The sequence below is a fragment of the Monodon monoceros genome, unplaced genomic scaffold, assembly GCF_005190385.1.
Source record: "Monodon monoceros isolate NGI ecotype Baffin Bay Population unplaced genomic scaffold, NGI_Narwhal_1 Super_Scaffold_22, whole genome shotgun sequence".
Taxonomy (NCBI): Eukaryota; Metazoa; Chordata; class Mammalia; order Artiodactyla; family Monodontidae; genus Monodon; species Monodon monoceros.
The window spans coordinates 13,966,807-13,972,363 of record NW_021703779.1 but is presented as its reverse complement, the minus strand read 5'-3'; the positions used below and the strand labels follow the sequence as shown (position 1 = coordinate 13,972,363).

The window sequence follows — 5,557 nt, the reverse complement described above, 5'->3', positions numbered from 1 at the left end:
CTGTGCTCTTTTCATCCTGTCTTAGGTGGGGTGGAGTGTCCTTACTCCAGCTTGAGTGGAACCAGAGCCCATTATTATTATTTTTTAATTAATTAATCTATTTATTTTTGGCTGCATTGGGTCTTCATTGCTGTGCGCGGGCTTTCTCTAGTTGCGGCGAGTGGGGGCTGCTCTTCCTTGCGGTGCGCGGGCTTCTCATTGCAGTGGCTTCTCCTTGTGGAGCACGGGCTCCAGGCACGTGGGCTTCAGTAGTTGCGGCATGCGGGCTGTAGAGCGCAGGCTCAGTAGTTGTGGCGCACGGACTTATTATTATTAAATGAGGCATTTACTATACTCCTTCCTAAGAGCACCAGGTGGGGAACACGTTTTGTAAACTAGATCTAGGAAGTGGGATGTGGAATCAATCTATCCTCCTCCCCTTAAGGGCTGTCCAATGGTTAATGAATTAAAAAACATGACTAAATAAAAACAAATCCCACACACAGTCCCCCACCCAGAAAAAGGAAAAAAAAAAAAAAAAACCCAAAAATTAGATGTTCCAGATTACTCGCCAAAGTGGAACCCAGGAACAGCTTCAACAACCCAAATTAGTCTGTTACAGAGTCATCACAAGCATGCCTTGCTTTTAAACAAAAAATAATTTTTTTGAAACAACAAAATAAAAACTACTACTGATCACTTTTCTGACAATACACTATTACTCAAAATTAGCTAGTATTGAGGGGGGAAGGGGGCCATAGCTATGGGCCTTGTCTCACACGAGTGCATGTGGGTAGGTGCAGGGCATTTGTCATTATTGCAAAAATGAATTTTAATTTTTTAATCTTTAGTTTGATTTAAACATTGCTTTTAGTATATCATGAGTGATATTTGCAACAAAAAGAATAAAATGCCTAGGAATAAACCTACCAAGGGAGACAAAAGACCTGCATGCAGAAAACTATAAGACACTGATGAAAGAAATTAAAGATGATACAAACAGATTTTTTCAGCTCTCTATGTGCTTAATTCTGTCCACCCACTCAGAAATCGCCCATGGCCATAAGCAGTTTATGAGCCTTTTGTAAAGACAGTCTTCTGAAATCAAGAGACTCTGTGTTATAATGGAATTTTGGTTTTGCTTTTTTACGGCAAAGATAAATGCAGTCATTGAGATAAGTAGGCAAGTTCCATTTGGTTTTTTCCGAAAAGGCTTTGGAATTATTTTAGTGATCATGGAGTATAAAGAGTTAGACCTGCAGTGTCCATGTGTACCGACTGTTTTTGGCAAGTATGCAGTCACAATTACGATTCGTGGAGAGCCTCGTACTCTTGGACTTTTTGATACTGCAGGGCAAGAGGATTATGACAGATTACGACTGCTGAGTTATCCACAAACAGATGTATTTCTAGTCTGTTTTTCAGTGGTCTCTCCATCCTGATTCGAAAATGTTAAGAAAAGTGGGTGCCTGAGATAACTCAACACTGTCCAAAGACCCCTTTCTTGCTTGTTGGGACCCAAATTGTTCTCAGAGATGACCCCTCTAATATTGAGAAACTTGCTAAGAATAAACAGAAGCCTATCACCCCAGAGACTGCTGAAAAACTGGCCTGTGACCTGAAGGCTGTCAAGTATGTGGAGTGTTCTGCACTTACACAGAAAGGCCTGAAGAATGTGTTTTGACGAAGCAACCCTGGCTGCCCTGGAGCCTCCAGAGCTGAAGAAGAGCTGCAGGTGTGTGCTGCTATGAACTTCTCTCCAGAGCCCTTTCTGCACAGCTGGTGTCCACATCATACTAAAAGCGATGTTTAAATCAAACTAAAGATTAAAAATTAAAATTCATTTTTGTAATAATGACAAATGCCCTGCACCTACCCACATGCACTCGTGTGAGACAAGGCCCATAGCTATGGCCCCCTTCCCCCTCTCAATACTAGTTAATTTTGAGTAATAGTGTATTGTCAGAAAAGTGATCAGTACTAGCTTTTATTTTGTTTCAAAAAAATTATTATTTTTTGTTTAAAAGCAAGGCATGCTTGTGATGACTCTGTAGCAGACTAATTTGGGTTGTTGAAGCTGTTCCCGGGTTCCACTTTGGCGAGTAAGTTTCTAGTTTCTGGGTTTTTTTTTTTTTTTTTCCTTTTTCTGGGTGGGGGGGTTTGTGTGGGGTTTTGTTTTTAGTTAGTCATGTTTTTTTAATTCATTAACCATTGGACAGCCCTTAAGGGGAGGAGGATGGATTGATTCCACATCCCACTTCCTAGATCTAGTTTAGAAAACGTGTTCCCCACGTGGCGCTCTTAGGAAGGAGTATAGTAAACGCCTCATTTAATAATATACTCCTCTTTGAAAGTTGCCTTTTCTCTCCACCCTTGAGTACGTCCAGTATTTGATGAAACTCATGAAAGTGGGCGGAACCTGTCTTGCCCCTCCTCTTTTCTAGGATGCACTATATATGTGACTGTGACTCTCAAGGAAATTTGTTTGCCATTTGCTGATTTTTTTTTGAGGTTAATTTCTAACTTCTTTCACTGATAAATGAAGAAAAGTATTGCACCTTTTGAAATACACCAAATGGATTGAGTATGTAATGAAAACACAATTTTTCCCTGTCAGTCATTGTCTTAATATGCTGAGCATAGATGTGCGGCTTAAGAGTGTATGATACAGTGTTCTAAAACATAGCTGAAGACCTGGTGTATAGAGGAAATCCGAGGGGTGGTGCTAGAAGACAGATGTCTATGGGATGATTCACATCCTCTTTCAAGTTACTAGGATGGAGACCTGCTTCATTAAGAAGCTGGGGGTGGGGTGCGGTAGAGTGGGGGTGGGGAGAACATTTAACCACATGGGGACCAGTCAGGGGAATCCCCTTATTTCTGTTTTGCATATGAGGAACCCTAGAGCAGCCAGGTGAGGCTCTCTAGTTTAATAAGAATCCTGGGGAGGGTCTTATGAAGACTCTTCATAAGCTGATAAAATCCCTGTTAACACTTTTCTTGGTTGCAGTTTCCAAGTCTTAAAAATGTTAGGTAATCTACCCCACCTTCCCCAAATCCGAATTCTTCTAGATGTCATTAGTGTTGAACCAATGCTTTCTCATGTCTCAATTCTTTGTATATGCATTATTTTCAGATGTATTAAATAAACAAACCCTTTAAAAAAAAAAAAAAGGTGGCTGTGCCATGTGATAATAGGATAAATTCGATATGAAATTCACTTGGTCATGCAGCTGTTGGATTAAGAGATTCTTGAATTTTAAAAGTTATGGATGAGTTATTTCACATTTCGCATATACAGTGAGACTTCATTAATCTTCTCACACTGCAGTATTACAAATCTGCTTAATACAAATTGGCAGAAGATGAGCACTCCCTTAAATTCCCATGCTCAGCCTCCACCTCCAGCACTCTGTTGGAACTCTGGTCCCTCCAGTTCCTTCCAGATGGTCTTGGGAGTCTCAGGCAGGGATCTCATGAAGGCTCCAGGAAAGAGGTCCCTTGGCCGCCCTGTGGCGCCCATGTTTATGCCCTCTCCTCCTCCAGACCTCTGTGGGAAAGTCTCTTCACACTGTTAACGCCCAAAATAGCGGCTGGTTCATTCACTGTTGGTGGTTTCCAAAGATGAGGCCAGAGCCGAGGTTTGTCCTGAAGCTGCCCAACCTCCAAGCTGAGGGCACTGATGTCTGCCTGGAGGGCGCAGTTTCCCATTGCTGCAAGATCCATGGGCAGTGGGTCCTGTTGCCTGTGAATGGAACTGCCACAGTTGGCGCCTCGTGGTTCAGCTCTTGTGGGTTGTGTTCGCTCCTTTGCTTTGGGCCCCTGGTTCTGGGACTGCATCGTCAATCCAGATGACCTGGATGGCCAACCTTCTTCTTTGACCTTGTCTACTGTCCTGGTGCCCAAATTGTTCTCACACTTCTCTTCCCTTAGAATGAGTTTCTTTCTTTCCTTTTTTTTTTTTTTTTTGGCTGTGTTGGGTCTTAGTTGTGGCATGTGGGATCTTTCATTGCGGCATGGGCTCTTTTGTCGTGGCACGCAGGCTTCTCTGTAGTTGTGGCACACGGACTTCTCATTGAGGCATGCGAGCTTAGTAGTTGTGGCATGCGGGCTTAGTTGCCCCGTGGCATGTGGGATCTTAGTTCCCTGACCAGGAATCGAACTGGACTCCCCTGCACTGGAAGGTGGATTCTTTACCACTGGACCACCAGGGAAGTCCCTAGAATGAGTTTCTTTAAATGGTACATTTCTCTACACGCTCAAGGATCCCGTATTCTGCCTCCCAAGCCCATAAACATACCTGATTTCTGTGGTGAACAAAATTAAGATTCAAGCTGAGCTCCCTCCTATACTTAAGGAGAACAGTATAAGTTAACATTTTTCCTCCTTTTCATCAATCATCCTTAGTATAGTGCTGAGTTACCCAGTGAGTAGCGGCCATCTCAATTTTACTTTAATAATCAGCTCCCAGAAGAAAGGCAGGCACACAATAGGGACTCAAGGAATATTTGTCAAGTGGACGAGCTTTTATTTGAGGAAATCTTCCTTTTTGAGAACAAGACTGCATCTTTTTTCTGGTACCCTAATCAAGGTCAAATTTCAGTCTTTGTTCAGAGCATCTGTTCCTTTTGGCATTGGTGTCAGACGTCAGAATAGGAGCAGGATACACGCCAACATAGCAGAATAGTTAAGAGTCAGACAAACCTGAGGCAGGATAGTGATTGGACGAGTTAGTTAACCTTTCTGATCAGAATAACATCTAAGCATAGACTTGTGAGAAGAATAAATGAGACAATGAGTCTGTAGCATTATATCTGTCACATAATATTTGCCCAACAGATGGTAGTTATTAAAAAATTCTATTGATATTTTTAGAGAAGAACAAGGATCCCAAGTGTTTGAATATCATTTGAGTTTGTCAATCTTTTTAAAAAATTTTTATTGAAGTATAGTTGAATTACAATGTTGTGTTCATTACTGCTGTACAGCAAAGTGACTCAGTTATACATATGTACACATTCTTTTTCATATTCTTTTCCATTATGGTTTATCACAGGATATTGAATATAGTTCCCTGTGCTATACAGACCTTATTGTTTATCCATTCTATATATACCAGTTTGCATCTGCTAATCACAAACTTCTAACCCAGCCCTCTCCCACTCCCCTCCCCCTTGGCATCCACCAGTCTATTCTCTATGTCCCTGATTCTGTTTGTTTCATAGATAGATTCATTTGTGTCATATTTTAGATTCCACATATAAGTGATATCATATGGTATTTGTCTTTCTCCTTCTGACTTACTTCACTTAGTATGATAATCTCTAGTTGCATCCGTGTTGCTGCAAATGGCATTATTTCATTCTTTTTTATGGCCGAGTAGTATTCCATGTATATATGTACCACATCTTCTTTATCCATTCATCTGCCGATGGACATTTAGGTTGTTTCCATGTCTTGGCTATTGTGACTAGCACTGCAGTAAACATTGGGGTGCATGTATCTTTTTTTTTTTTTTTTTTTGCGGTACGCAGGCCTCTCACTGTAGTGGCCTCTCCTGTTGCGGAGCACAGGCTCC

General features: G+C 41.5%; 1 pseudogene; it reads left to right on the top strand.

The window, feature by feature from the left end:
* Positions 1-1,214: 1,214 nt before the first annotated feature.
* Positions 1,215-1,730, top strand: LOC114906445 (annotated as a pseudogene).
* The last annotated feature ends 3,827 nt before the right edge of the window (positions 1,731-5,557 follow it).